This window comes from Aptenodytes patagonicus, chromosome 5 (assembly GCF_965638725.1).
Source record: "Aptenodytes patagonicus chromosome 5, bAptPat1.pri.cur, whole genome shotgun sequence".
NCBI lineage: Eukaryota > Metazoa > Chordata > Aves > Sphenisciformes > Spheniscidae > Aptenodytes > Aptenodytes patagonicus.
Window position 1 is genome coordinate 21,807,069 of NC_134953.1, and position 13,445 is coordinate 21,820,513.

A 13,445-nucleotide genomic window follows, 5' to 3' on the forward strand; every position below is an offset into this window, starting at 1 on the left:
AGAGGTATGGTTGCCACCTTCTGAATGGCTACCACCATTTCTTGCAGCTCCTAACGTATTCCTTGCAAGGGCAGCTTGGCCGTGCTTAGCTTGTGGTATCTCCTACAGAAAGAACAGTCAGCACATCGGTGCGAGGTTATAGTAGGTGCCGATTGGGGATGGTCCAAATTTTGCAGGAAAAGGAAACACGGGAACCTCGCAGTCCCCTGGTCCATCTCTTTCATAATGTCTCAGCAGCTAAAGGTGACCCGCAGCAAGAGCGGGGTAGCTGTGCGATGCACGTACAGCACTGAGAAGGGCTACTTCATACGAACTCATTATATTAGCGTTTCTGATCCTGCCTGTCCTGGGGGGCAAACTCTCCGGTTAAACAGTGGCACTGGTGGGAAAATAGTTCCTGTTTCTCGTAATACTTCAACGAGCTGCAGTCGGTAACCGACGGAGCTATGGGCTGTCCTCCTTGCTCAGGGAAATCTTGACTGAAGTTTCTCCCCGGTGTCGTGGCGGTGACACGACGGAAGGTTTCACCGGGATGTGCGGCCACGGGGGCTCCGGTGTGAGGCAGCGCAGGGCTGGTTACCTGTTCAGGCTGCCCGACAGCCGCAGCGGCGGGCGCTGCGGGGCGGCCCGGGCCGCGGCCAGGCCCCGCGGGGCTTACGGGACCCACGGGACCCCGAGACAAGCGGCAGAGACAGCGGGGAGCCCTGCCTGAGCGCGCCTCGCTCCCGCCCCCGCCCCCGCCCCGGGGGGCCGGCGCGCAGCCCGCACAGCCGGGGCAGAGCCCGTCCGGCCCCTCGCCCCGCCCCGCCGCCTCGCCGTCGCCAGGGGCAACCGGGCCACTTCCGCCCGCCGCCAAGATGGCGGCGGCGCCGTAACCTGGAAGCGGTCGGTCGCCCCGCGCCTCGGCGGGCCCGCCCCCGTCGTGCCGCGGGAGGTCTGTGGGCGGGGAGTCCCGTGACGGCTCGGTGCGCAGAGACGGTGGCCGGCAGGGGCGGGCGGGGAGGGGGGTGCCGAGCGCGCCTCGGGAGGATGGCGGAGCCGCACGGTACGGGGCGGCCGGGCTCGGGGCCGCGGCGGGCCGGGGGGCGGCGGCGGGGCTCGCCGCCGCCGGGGGCGTCGGGGCGCGCTGAGGTGGCGGCTGACAGCGGGCGGGGTGGGCCTGGCGGCGGCCGGGGGCGGCAGCGGCGGCGGGAGAAGCGGGAGGCCGCGGGCACAAAGGCGGGGAGGGCCTGGGCGGCAGGTAACCGCGCGGGGGGCGCGCCCCGTGCCGCCCCGGCGCGGGGGGTCGGCGGCGGGAGGCGGCGGGGCAGCCCGCCCGGGCTGCGCGCACCGGCACCCGGCGAGTACGTGCGTGCGTGCCCCGGCGGGGTGCAGCCCCGCCCGGCGGCCGCGGGGCCCGGGGCAGGTGGGGCGGGCCGGGGGCCGCCCGCTGCGTGCGGCGGGGCGGGGGCGGCCGATCGCCCCGCGGGGCTCGGCGGCAGGGCTTGCCCCGCTCCTCCGCGCTGCCGGGCGACGGCATCGACCAGCCGCCGCCGCCACCACCACAACAAAAAAAAAAAACGAAAGAAAGGAGGAAGCTCCGTTTTACAGCCTCACCTCTCCTCCTCCCCTCCAGCTCCCGGTACCGAGAGCTGGCGAAGAGAAATTTGAGAGACTTCGCGTGTGTGTAGTGGCACTGGCGCTCAGGGTAATGATTACCGGCGCTCAGGGTAATGATTACATCTGCTCCTCTGTGCGTGAGCGCTGTCCCCCACCCGCGCGTATAGGCGTGAGGCTCTTTTCCTGTTTCACCCGGTGTATTTATCGTGGCAGTTCTGATGGAGCCGGAGAGGCAGAACCTCCTTTCAAAAGTCGTCGCCTTCTTGTCTAGCCAGGTGGTTTTCCCGGTATTTAAAACGGAGAGGTGTCACAGAGAGAGCGGTGTGACAGCTTCTCGCGTGTATTTGTGGCTGTAGAAGGTGTTTTCACCGAGTTGCACGTATCTTTCTCTAGGAAACGGTTAAAAAGCTTTAGTAACCTTAGGTAAGGTGAACGGCCATGTGTGTTGACTAAAATTGCAACTGGGCGTGAGCTACGCAGAAATTCAGCAGAACTGAAGTTTGGTGAAACTGTGTTGCTGCTTGACTTTACCGGCTTATTTAGGAGCGGGTATGGAGATGGAATAAAAAGTCGCAATGTGTGAGGAAACAATTACAAAGTACTGAAATAGTACTAGTAATTTTTAAGTCACATATTTGAGATGGGACTATGGAAGCATACGTTTTATTCAGTTCTGTACATGTGCAGACACTTTTGAGGCAGAATATTCATGATCAAGGAGTTGTAATTGTGTGTATCGTCATTGCTGCGGTACATGGTCTGGATTTTTTTGGACTATCAAAATAGAAATTAAGATGGTTTTAGTAATTACGTTCAGGGTCTTAATTTTCTATTGTTTCTTGTTTGCATGTTTGACTTTCTACTTACTGTTTCTTCTTTTTACCTTCTAAACTGCATTTTTTTTTAATCACTACTCATTATTGGATGCTTCTATTTATAAAATCAAGGGCTTCAAGTAGGTGGTGGTCAAATTAAGTCACGCTCATTTACAGCCATATTTCAGGCATATGTTGTATGGTGATCTTGATATAATCCTAGCCTGGTTTTGGGAAAGATTTACTGTATCCTGTGAATTTGTTATTACTGTTGTGCATACATTTTAATTTTAGTAACACTCTTATCCTCTTAATTCCTGTTGAATGATTTGGGTTTGACTATTTTGGTTTTCTATGTAATTATTCTTTGCTCTGGATGAGTAAAATGGGAGATGATTATTTTAGTAATTTGAAGCTGGATTCCTTTTAATTTAGGCTGATGTTTGTCAGCCATTAGGATTTCTGTATGTGTGGCAAGGCAAAACATGTACATCAGGCAAAACTAATTTTACATATAATCTTGTAATACAGAAAAATGATTCCAGGCAAAGCTCTCCCTGTGTCCACAGCCTTCCTTTGAGGAATACCGAGGAATCCTCGAAGAGGATGCTGTCTTCTGCCACATCCCTCTACTCTGCTCTTTCTGGAAATGTTAAACAGTCCCCAACTTTTTTTCTTAGGGGTGATGGCAAGGGTAGGGTCCGTAAACAGTGCTGGTTGCGAATAGCTGCTGTTCCCGGTCTAGTTTTTCCTTTCCAGCGTGACATATCTGTAAGGCAGGAGGTGCTGGGAGGGGCGTTCCTTTGTTATGTTGACACTTAGAGCGCACTGACGGGTGTATTCTCCTCCAGGAATTTTGTGTGATTGAAGGGATTCCTTCAGACGACGAATATTTTCCCCAGCTGTCTTCCTGCACTCTTAGCCTATGTACAGAAATTAATTGCTCTGAAGATGGCTGTGCGTGTGCCTTTTAGGAAACCCTTGGATTGATTGTTACTTGGCTGTGGCTTTCTAGAAAAGAATGTTTCTGCTGAAGTGGCGTGTGTGTGGCAGTCCTGGCTTGTCACCGCGCGAGCCAGCTGCTGCCAACCTGTATACAGCACCCGTGAAATAGGCGGATGTATGTGCTTGTATGTGTGCATGCTGCTCATGCATGTTAGTTGAATTAAGGCTGTAAAAGTATCTTCTGTTTGTTACAAATGAGAAGGATCACGTTTTGTGATCCCTTCTTGGCGAGGCTGAGGAAGCTCTGCAAATAACCGAGCTCTCTTTCGGGAAGGTTTAATATGATGATAAGGAAATAAAACTGCATTAAGAGATCTTGGATGTTTCCAAAATACCATTGTGGAGAATCTGGGTGGGTGCTAAAACGGAGCCGTTTCTCTCTAGCAGCAGGTTCTCCTTCGTGTCTGAAGAAAGATGAAAACTTGTGTGCGTGGAGGGAGGGGAAGGCAGCGCTCGCCCCTTCCCCTCGCCCGCCGCAGCCCCCGGCATGGCTCACCCCCAACGCCTGCCTCGCCCCTGCCCTCCTCAGCGGTTGGGTTTGGGGTGGCTCCGTGCTTTGCCTGGGTGCAGGGTAGCTCCTGGCCTGCAACCCGCAGTAGGTGATGGGTACCCACGTCCAGCCTGCTGTACCCTTTCGCTCAACTTGGCTAGCGGCAGTTCCCACCCAAAGTGCTTCAAGGCTCGTTGCTGTTTATTTTATTTTTTTTGTGTGGCAGCTTTGTGGATGCTCTTTTAATTGAAGCGAGGCTTGCTTTGCTCTCTGTCGTTGTAATACCTTGTATTTATTTTTACTGCGTGCAGCTGCATCTCAGAGGAGGCATTTCTGTCTCTTTTTCTGGTGGGTTTGTGTGTGTGTGTGTCTGTGTGGAGAGGGCTGGGGAGGACACAGTAGTGAAGATTAAACAGCCAGTTGTAACTAGATTGTGCAGATAAAAAGAACCCTTGTTTACATTAAAATTGTACTGTCTGACATAGTCTAGCCTGTTTGATACAGTAGTCTTGCTACGTTAGAAAATGTACCGGGATGAAATTGTAACAGGTTGTATAATAAGCAGGTAATGTTTGCGGTATTAGCCATTGACCTTATTTTGCTTGGTTTTTGCTGCGTTGCTTGGGCTTGACTGTTGTGAAATACACATAATGTACTGTTAAATCTGGGCATTCTCGGACACCAAATTTCGTTCAATAAAGGCATTTTCAGTATAGCAAAACAATGGTCTCTGGGTAAAAAGGGAATTTTAATTACTAAGAATTTGTCCATCATTAACCTCTAGGTAATGGATATGCTTTGTACAGAAATTATGCAGTGTTTATAATTTCTTTAAAAAAAGTAATTTTGTACCACTGTTAATTTTAGACTGTTTTAAGATCGTTGCAGTTTAAGAAGTGCTTTATCTGTATTGCTCTACAAGAGAAATACATATGAGAACAGAGCCTATCGTATAATTGTAGACATGCTGATTAGCGTGAGAATATGTTAAGAGGCTGTGAATTGGTGTAGATAAATACTAGGATGCATGGTCAAAGTACTTAAAACAATCTGGCATGCCTATATACTTGGTTCTTTTAGCATTGTTTTACTGTTAATGTGGACGTAAAAAAAAATAGGAAAGACTTGAACATACTTGTTTGCTTTTTGGTTTCTCTACAAAAGCGTAGTCTGTATTCTCAGAGTGGATGTACATGAGATCTGAATTTGCACGCCTGCCCCCCCTTTTTGTTACAAAAAAGTGCTGGAGAGTATTTTTTGCCACAGGAAAGTATGTAGCTGGTTTTTTTATTTGTTATTTTTTAGCATAGTTGAAAGTTTGCTACATGTCTGTCAGTGGTGGTGGGGTTTAGCAGGGAGGAGCGGCCCTGGGCAGGCGGGCTGTGCTCCAGCCCGCTTGTTCAGCTTGAGAAACGTGCGACTGGTGCTCGCAGTAAGTTGGTTGTAGCTTGCTCTTACCTTTGCCATGCTAATCCGCTACGTGCTTTTGTGTCTTAAAATGCTTCATATTCTACGTATGAGCAAGATGCATGGAGCGATCCAGCAGACAGTATTTCCATGCAGCCCTGTTGATCCCGTAGATATTGTATCCGGTTCAGTGGACCTGCCTACCCTGTGGTCGGAAGCTTTTTGTTATGCATGCACCCTAATTGTTCTTTCTGTTGGCATTGTACGTAGACTGAAGGGGCTGTGCACCGATGCAAACAGCCTTTCTAATACCTTACACATTTGCATTATAATGGCTGCATAAATATTGCAGCGCATCTCGGTTCACTCTCTCGCTGCTTTGACTGCTAGGCTTTAAAATAGGTTCCTTCTGTAGCACAGATCTTGTTCGTGGTTGGTATTGCTTTGGAGAGGGGTTCTGAAGCGCATCTGTATTAAATAGTGAAGCCTGTTTGCGATGAGGTGCAATTTTAACTTATCCGTGTTCTAGTCTCCCGCTCCTTTCAGCCCACAGGTTGATACAGGTGCTTGGAGGAAAAAAAATTAAAGCTTGAGCAGTTTTTCACCAACTGTTTCTAAACTCTCTATATTTGGGGTTGCAAAGCGTGTTTGCTTGAGACTTGGTTTTGCATTTATTTCCAGAAATCCTACAGGTGTCTGTGGGAATATTTTATGCATAAGGAATGAGAAATATTGTGCCACCATTGTTTTGGTGCTGAAACATTCAGTGGCTTATGACTAACTTTACCAGAGGCACCCAGAATTTCCTTTGAAAGTGCCGATACAGTGATGTGACTGAAAGCAGACACTCTTTTTGGGAACTGGTGGCAGATTGCCATCACCTATCTGTCAAAAGTTTGCTTTGCAAAGTTGTTAAACGGAAAGCGATTAGTATCACTTACTTGACTCTTAGTGATGAGTAGATGCATAGATACTTTTTAAAATCATCATAGAATGCCATCTTTTAAAGGTTTGAATTAATTTCTTGTAGATACAGCCTTGTTATTAATGTATTGTGTCAAATTTTGGGAAGGGTAATATATTAAACTATTATTTGTATTTTTTGGTTAATCAGTTGTAATCCTAGGGTTCACTCTGTCTTACATGGTTTAGTTTGTGAAAACTGCAGCAAGAAAGGTATATTTAAATCAAATGTTTTTTTTTTTTTAATATAGCTGATGTTAGTAGCTTGTCACTCTTTCACTTGTTTGCACATATTAAAGCGGTAGTACTTGTTCAGGTTAAGGATATGATGAATGACCCTGTTGTTGGAACTAAAATTACAAAAGCAGTTTTCTGAAACGGTAAGTGATAGTATTGCAAGAAACCATAAATTTATTTAGAAATTCTATGTAATGATTCACTTATATATGAAGTATTCTGCATAGTGCTGCAAACAACATACATATTACTATAATACAGTATTTTTAACACTTATCCTGTCAAAACCTTGTATTGTGCCTACTAGAAGTTTAAAATAAGTATTTATAGTGATGGGCATGGAAATAAAGGTTAAATAATGTTAAGTGAAAGAATAAAAATAATCTTGGAACTCTGACACCCGAGAACCTTAAGCTGTAGTATATTTATACTTTACATGTGCTTGGTTTTTAATTATCCATTAGATATTACAGATAATGTTGGTTTAGTACCTCAAAGAATACGGCAACACCACTTTAGGATTTGGTGTTGTATTTAGAGCTATGCTTTTGGTGTTTCCATCCTAATAGGAATTAGTATTAAATCAGAAATTGAAGAGGTGGTTCATGTCAGTTTGAATGGTCAGAACGATCCATTGGTCTGTCACGTTGTGTTGACTGGGAAGAAAAATAAACGTATTTATTACTTTTATGAAGCAATACCTGACTGGCAACCAAAAAGCCCAGGGCCCGATATTTATTCATAGCCAAGGTACAGCAATGATCATGGGGAGTCGGACTTCTCTCTTTTCCTTTTCCTTTCTCTCGTCTGTGTCCCGGTCATCTAAATCTTGGCAAATAGGGGATTTTGCTCTCCATTCGGTATGAGGCTGCTCTCCTGTGACTGGCAGTAGTGGTAACCTGTGTAATTGTAGCGCATGAACTGTCCAGTCTTCTGTATAATAAGATTTCACACTGTTGTATTTTTTTGATGCTGAAAGTTAGGTTATAATCTGTTTTGTAATACACAGCATTAATTGTGTTTATTGATAATTGTCCTGGGAGGAAATGCTCAAGTTGTGTCAAAATACTTAAAGCAAAAAAATACTCTTCTTTTACTGTTTTAACTGTTGCATAGATTTTTTTAAACAAAAGAAAGCAATTCAGTATGTCATTGTAACTTAAAGCTTGTATAGCACAGCAGTGAAGGTCCTAGTAAATTTGTAGGTAATGGGCTAAAGCTATACATACAGTGCAACTGCAGGTGCTGAGTAAAGTGCTTTGTGCTGTGGAAGGGTTCAGGTTCTTAGCTTCAGTCTTTTTTCCTTCATGTTATACCTAATCCAGCAAAATACTGGAGTGTATTCCATCCTCATTTAAAAAAAAAATAATTCCTATTACCTGTCTCAGTGCCTCCCCCCCAACTCAACAAAAACCCCTCAAATCAATCCTCAGCTGTCCAAGGCAAGGAAGTAATTGAGTAATCCTTATTCTCTTCATTAGATGAACTGTTGTATTTCTGAAATTGTGATGGCAGAGTTTTGTGCTCTTTTGTATTCCCCTTCCCCCTCCTCCTTGAGTCAGCCACTGCAGAAAAGCAGAACTGTGCGTTTCTTTTAATTCTAAGGGATAACCGTGCAATGAGGAGTCGTCTTCAGATTTCCGTAAATGCCAAGTCCTGTTCAGAAGCATTTAGTTACATGGAGTCACTATGTGTAGCAGAGAGAAAATGACTTCACTAGCAAACTATATGGCTCCTGGAGGCATCAGGTGGCTTAATATGTAAACAAAACTCCACAGCAGTCAGAAATAGATCTTTATAAAAAGAAATAGTGCAAAAAAGCGACCTCCTAAACAAGGAAGTGAAGGGCTACCAGAGAATCCTTCTATGTAGTCCTGCAAAATGCTGATCATAGCGGAATATGAAGGACTTACCGTGAAAACCCATTTTGCTGTTTCTTCTGACATAGCACTTAGAGTACATGACTTTTTAAAATGTTTCTTGTAGAGAAATGATTGTACAATCAGAGGGTTTAAAGGCAAGAAAAATCCTGTAGAATATGCATAATTTGGAGTGATTTGCACAATTTTCTTATTGAAGGGATGGATGGGTTAAATGAAGCCTCAGTTTTAAATGTCCTTGTTTAACATACTAAATCTGTGACAATTACTTTTCTAATAGATTTTAAGATCCAATGGCTATTGTACAGTGTTTGCAAAACCTAAAATATTTCTTATTAAAGTGAATTTTATAATACTGGCAGCTACGTGAGTTATATTGAATTCAGCATTTTAGATTATTTCTTTTCATGAAAAGGGAAATTTATGTTAGTAAAATGGGAACTTGTCTTTCTGCAGCAAATTTTGTTCTGGTAAGTCCCTCTAACTCTTTTGAACTCGTGGACAGTGTGCAGATGATGGCGGATTTCAGGCTATCATATTTGTTTTTCATGGTAGGCTACGTATTTGCTTTTGGAATATTCAAACAATTGTTTGGCAGCTTTCTTGATAGCATATTGTGTGTGGCAGGCCTAGTTAGGAAGGAAACAAAAGTTTAAATATTATAGCCATGAGTTGTAATTCACATAATAAATGCAACAACCTGGATTTTTTTTTTCCATGACTTCATCCATAAATTTATTTTCTGTGTTTTAGGTCATCATTAGGCACATTCTTATGGTAGTGATTTCTCTTCTCTCTTCCCCATGAGAAGTCTTCAGAGAAATGTTGGTAGTTATTTCTTGCATTTAAACTGTATACTGTCTTGTCTTTTAAAACTGGCTCTTTGCAATCCAGCTCTTTCGAGAAGCCCTAAGTCATACCCAAACAGATATCGAGGTTTCAGTTACATGCTCTCACTGTAGTATCATGTTTTCTTCTAAACCGAGATGCTGTTTATTGAACCAATTAGCTGTTGGGTGCAAGCCAGAACTTTCTCCTGAAATCAGAATTAATGAATAAACAAATTACGCTGGAAAGATTTGTATTCTCAACGGGCAGTGACAGTTAACGTGTGACAAGGACACGGTTCGTATCCTGCAGCCTCGGTGCCCGCGTGTGTCAGTCCTGCCAAAATCAGTGGGGTAAACTTTTGTGTATGGATCACACGTTCACATCATATATTTGATGGTATGTCTGTCTTGGAATGTTTCTGAAACCATTCCAGCTCTTCTGTAGCCAGCAGATGGGATGCATACGCCTTCATTAACAAGCAGTTAACTCTGCTGGTACGGCTGAATTTTCATCACGCTCTGGGTCTCTGACTTGGCTCTTTCTGCGTTCCAGCTCCCACTGTTTGTTCTGCTCTCTCTAAGAAGAAATGGCACTAGCATTACATGCTCCTGCCCTCCTGTGGTAACAAAAACCTAAACGTTTTTCTCAATATCAGGTTGTGTAAAAATAAAAGAGAAAGAGAGGAGAATAAGGAACTAGTTTTTCTCTTCTGGAGCAGCTGCTCACATTTCTCAAGATGTACGTTTGCTTTTGGTGAAGTGTTCTGCTTCAAAAGCCCTGAGAAAATCCAAGTCATTTCTAAACTTGCTGTTACAGTATCAAAAAGACCTTGTAGCCTTTTATAGCTTTGAATTAACCTTCTGATCTTTTTACGTGATAGGCACTATCCCTTTTGCATTAGTGTAGCAAAATTAAGGCACAGAAATTACTGGGAAGATTTTTAACAGCAGCGATGGCAATGGGATTGCTCTGCCTTCCTTGCTGTGAGTCAGGGGGAGCTGAAACCCAGTTCTAGGACGTGCCTTGGGGAGCCTGCCCGGCCGGGTGACCCACGCCAAGCTCACCACGAGTAAGGAGCGGATGTGGATCCCAACACCAAACTCCTCACTCCTTCCAGACAAGTGAAAGGCGGAACAAGGCAATTGGGTGCGAAACCGTTACTGCCGTGAAATTTTTGTCGGTAATGAAAGCCATGCAGAGTAGCATGTTAGATCTTTGAACATGCGGTATGATAACAAGTAGTCATGTTGCCTGAAAGGATCCTGAAGTGGTTGTAGTCTGTATGTGACCTCTCGTTTCTTTAATGATCCTCTGTATTAATAATACTAAAAGAAGGCTGCTTTCATCTTAGTTTCAAAGCTAATGGTGTATATAAACTATGGACATGCAACTTCAGGCTCTTTAGGCAAATGTTTATGTGTTATTCTCAACACGTAAAGTCTTGGAACGAGAATTCTGTGTTTGTGACAGCTTTCACTCCTGTGACTTCCAGTGTCTACTGAAACTACTTAAACCTGCTTCATGTTAGCAGGAACACCTTCACAGTTTGCACACCGTTGATTCTTTGGGCCAGCTTGTTGGCTGTCTTTCAAAAATATTAAAGATAAACTGATCAGTTGTAATGGTAATCTAAAAGTATGCTTTAGAGCTGCATCTACGAATTTTTCCCATTGTTTTGTACTATTACAATGTCATTTTGGGTCCTTCTTCATCTATGAAGCCCCTTAATTAATACTGAAAGTACACTACACAGAGTTTCAACAAAAAGAAATGCTCCAGAATAAGTTTCTGTAATCTTTGCCTTAAATTTCTTATTTTGTGACACAAAAACAAGTTAACGCAAGGTAAAATGGTGTGTAGAGCATGAAAGCTACCCAGTGCAACTGCTTATCTGTGTTCCCTTATCCTGGGGTAACTGAGTTATACTGCCAAGTAACCGGTACGCTGGAGTGTTTGACTATTGAGTTACTCTGTGAATCTATCTAGAGATAGAAAGTTTTCAAACAGAAGTCGAGGGAGGGAGCATGCAAGGTTTGTATGAGTGCGCTACTTTCAAAACGCTGCTGATTGTTATCTAATGCTTTTTCTAAATAGGAATCTAATGACGGTTTGAAATTTTCTCTTGCACCTTTTCAATGACAAAGCCATGACTTGTTTGTCATGTTTGGAGATGATGAGCAAAGGATGATGAGCTGCAGAATGAGTTCTGCATGGGTTGTGTGTGGCTGTAAAAGCTCGTGGACTGAATTTCAGGTTCTGTTTAAGTGCAGTGTAAAATGACTGCTCAGACCCTTGTCTCCCTATCAAGAGTAAGTTTTCTTTCCTCTCTAAGCAACTTTCTCGAGCAGCAGAGGGTGAGATGGGTGACAGCCTTGGCTATCTATTTTAATTATGATATTTATATAAATTCAGTGTTGCATAACTTGGTTTATGAACTAAATGAGAGACTAAGGAACCAGTTAACAAGTTTACATTTGTGGGGTTGTACTTTGATGGCTCTTCCATATGTACTGCAGGTGTGTGTATATATTCATCCAGTACAAATGTGTGCTGTTTTTCGGTTACTGAAAGTAAATGGGCAGAACTTGATTAATAGAAGAGAATAGAGTTAATGCCGAAAATGTTACTTTTTGCCCAGTTTTTGACTGCTTTTCAGGTGGCTGCTCTAATATGAGGTTTACATTGATCCATTATAGAGATGATAATTCCAGAACCCCAACACTTAGGATTCATTTGAGTTCTGTTTTTCCTTGCTACCAAAACTCTAATTACCAGCTAGCGAGCAGTGTAAGTTGTGTTATCAATCAGATGGGGAGGGGACTGGTTGTATGGTCCTTTTTCTTCATCTAATGTGACCATGGGCACTTTACATCTGAGAGTACTGTTTGGTTTTGATTATTATTAATATGCAGCTTTTAGCACTGCCTAGTGCTTGCAGCCTAATGTAAATAAAATATCCCAGCTTGAAAAGCAGTGACAAAGTGAAATGAGTTGTTCTGATATGAAAGCTTAAACATGTGATCACAGAGCAGACTAATTAGCCAGTGCAAGGAATTTGGTTCTTTTAAGTCAAGCTTTTCATTTGCCTGTAAGGTTCACTTTTCAGTATGAGGTGTTCTGATATGCTGACGCCGTTGTAATTGTACCATTATAAGTGAGCTGTATGTATGTGTGTGTGTGTGTATATATATAAAAACAAAAATGGGGGGGGATTACTTTGCACCGTTTGTGAAGTTCACCAAATTCACTTGTGGATCACTCCCAGCTTTATTTTGGTACTTCTGATGGCATGTAGTGGTTCTTGAAGAAGTAATGTGGCTTTTATGCAAGTCTTTTAATATGTGAAACAATATCTAGAAATAATAAATAACAAATTGAGAGCTTCTGGTGATAATATAGGTGAGGAAGAGATTTTAACTGGAACAGATGGTATTTTTTTCAGCTCAATTTAGATTTGCTGTTTTATCTCTCTTTTTTATTTAAATAAGACTTCCAGACTTAAGCATGCTCATTGTAACGGTCTTGCTCTCTAGAAATATCTGATTTTTTCTTCCCTGTGTTTGGGGAAATTGTTTTCTTTGGGCTTGATGTATCCCTTAAGCTAAGCAGTATTCTGTTGATTCAGTGTTTGAAAAACTATTTAAAAGGAAAATCAAGGAGATGTAGGCTTGATGTTGGGGTATGGCTGTAGCTTCTACTTCTTGTTAAAGTTTTTGTGTTAAATCTCCTAAGATGACATTTTAGTTGCTAGGTTCTTAATAGTTAAATTTCAGTGAAAGCACAGATTTTAACGGCTCAAAAAAAACACTTAACCAACCATGTTCGTATTTTCTTGCAGTAGTCTCAAACTTCAATATTTTTCTTGAGATACCCATGGTGAACAGCTGGTCTTCCTACCGTAGTTTCTTTAGTAGAAAGATTCAGGTGTCCTCTGTTGGCTTCATGCTTGTTTTTTGAGTGTAAGGACATGTGCAAGTTTTTGGATCTTCTTGTAAAAGGTAAAAGAAAAGCACTGTGTCACTTAGCTGAAATAGTAAAATTTTACATTCTCATTTTACTTTAGCACTACACTAAATAATGATCTTGTTGAAAAATAATCTAATTTCACTGCTGATTGAGTTGCTGGGTTTGTTTGGGGTTTTTTTTTGAGAGTTGCTCCCTAGTTCTATGCCTGTGTTTGGGACCTGTTTATTGGTCTATGAATACAGATCCCAAAAA

At 43.3% G+C, this 13,445-nt stretch overlaps 1 protein-coding gene across 3 annotated transcripts in view; it reads left to right on the forward strand.

The window, feature by feature from the left end:
- Positions 1–900: 900 nt before the first annotated feature.
- Positions 901–13,445, forward strand: part of SHOC2 (SHOC2 leucine rich repeat scaffold protein) — a 70,336-nt gene continuing 57,791 nt past the window's right edge. Inside the window, exon 1 of one of the 3 annotated variants that reach the window (XM_076338998.1) lies at positions 901–965. The gene's annotated coding sequence lies outside the window, so the exon portion shown is untranslated. Of the gene's footprint in view, positions 966–992; positions 1,046–1,214; positions 1,241–13,445 lie in introns of those variants that run through there. The other 2 variants (XM_076338997.1, XM_076339000.1) reach the window with 2 other exon arrangements.